The sequence below is a fragment of the Triticum dicoccoides genome, chromosome 2B, assembly GCF_002162155.2.
Source record: "Triticum dicoccoides isolate Atlit2015 ecotype Zavitan chromosome 2B, WEW_v2.0, whole genome shotgun sequence".
In the NCBI taxonomy this organism is placed as follows: domain Eukaryota; kingdom Viridiplantae; phylum Streptophyta; class Magnoliopsida; order Poales; family Poaceae; genus Triticum; species Triticum dicoccoides.
In genome coordinates this window covers 825,098,211-825,100,175 of record NC_041383.1, presented here as the reverse complement: position 1 = coordinate 825,100,175, position 1,965 = coordinate 825,098,211, and positions in this window count along the sequence as shown.

Below are 1,965 nucleotides of genomic sequence, written 5' to 3'. Positions count from 1 at the left end.
TCTGCCTGCCTCCCCTGCTCAAAGAGTTCAGAAACTGGTGTGAGTAATTCAGTTCACTTGTTGACACAAAGTAAAATTACAAAAACATAAACATAAGCAAGGTTGGTACCTTCAATGCATGGTTCTCTTTTTCAGTTTAGGACGATAATCAGATCGGTCGAAACCGATATAAGTACACAGAAGTAAATACTTTCTCAAAACATTATTTAAAAAGTTCGGGATAACACATGGCTACAACATATTTTGATTATCATATTCTTTTCTTAAATATATAAACAATCAAAATAAAAGCTACATATTATGAAAGCACTTCAGTTTAACGTTTTTGACAAGCTAATGTCGAAGCAGCAAATATCTCCTACTTAAGATTGCAATCTGGACATACCAATCTGTACCTTCTTTTTGTTCATTCTTGATGCACATGTCAAAAGAAGGGATCTTAGTTATCCTTTTTCCAGTGAAGTAAGTTTCAGTGGAAACCTGAAAATAGAAATGCATTATGTTAATCCTCTTTGCAAAAGAATCAGGTATAGCACCAGTTCTCCATTCAACCCAATTTCCTTCAGATTCGGTATAAGCTAAGACGACTGATTGCTGCCAGCAAAGGAAATGCAAATTGTTCATCGAGAATCCAAGTAGCAGAAAGGTATCACGAGAGGGAGATGGGCAGTCTGCAAGTAGTATAAAGCAAACTATTTTTCTTGAAGGCTGGTTTAAAACTGAACAAAGAATTAAGTAAAAGGATAATTTAACAATGTAATGCTCCCAGATGGATCAACAAAGAAATAATTTACGGACATATAAATATTATAATTACGATGAATACAACTCTACGTTCTTCTCCCAACGTCATCTTCCCTCCTCCAACTGCCACCTCTTCATCTCAAAGCAGGCAGATGAGCTCCTCCTATACCAGCGGCAAGGCTTCTCCTGCAACCATTGCCATTTTTGCTGCTCCACCTCGGAGCCCCGGCAGGTGCTCACTAGGAAGGGGCCACCATCGCCATTTTTGCCGCTCCATCTCGGAGCCCCGACAGGTGCTCACTGGGAAGGGGGTACGATGGATTGGATTTTGCCTGATCTATTGCCCCCATGGCTGGATTCGTCACACTGTGTTCACCAGAGAAGGAGTATGTGAGAGAGAAGAGAGACCTGGAAGAAGGGATTGGTACATGAATTGGGATAGACCTAATGGTCTTAGCATTGCAGCTTAGAGAGATAAAATAGGTACTGCAAGGGAACAACTCACCGTGCTTATGCAAACAGCAAGAAACTCTGATGTTTCGTCTTTCGTGAGAGAAAATCTTGCTTCGTTCCTGTTGTCAATGGTACTACTCTCAATAGAGTGCATTTAGATAAGTCATACCAAAATTAAGCAATGAATGTATTGGGACTTCAGTAATTAAGCAATTTGAAACAGATCCACCTGGAAGAGAATTTTCTGAGGATCCTGCCAGAACCCCGCCACCGGGAGGACGCTGCTGGCAGCTGGAGGACACCATCGGCAATGAGTGCCCCGTCTGTATTAATTTCTGCTAGCAAAAAATATAAGGACATAATTACATATGCAAGAGGAGAAGAAAATAAATGCACACCATGCACCTATGGTGGCCTACAACCTCCACGGTGATGCAATCAGTCTACCAAGAGATATGCAAGTGGGCAGATGTATGTACTGCCATAGCTTGGAGAGTTTCAGCCAGGAAACACGTGTAAAGACTGGATAAAAATATTGTTCAGCTGGCGGAAGATTACCAATTCATCTTACCAGGTCATAGGGGAAGTGGCTGGAAACCAAACTGAAATCCTCTTTAATAGCGCATCCTGCAACACACCATACCCCAAGGATCAGTAAAGTAACCTGAGGAACAAAGAATCAATGGATTAGTACGAAAACAACTGAATGTAGCTTACTTATATTATATGTATTCACTATTTTATTGAGGTAGTATATCAATACTATAA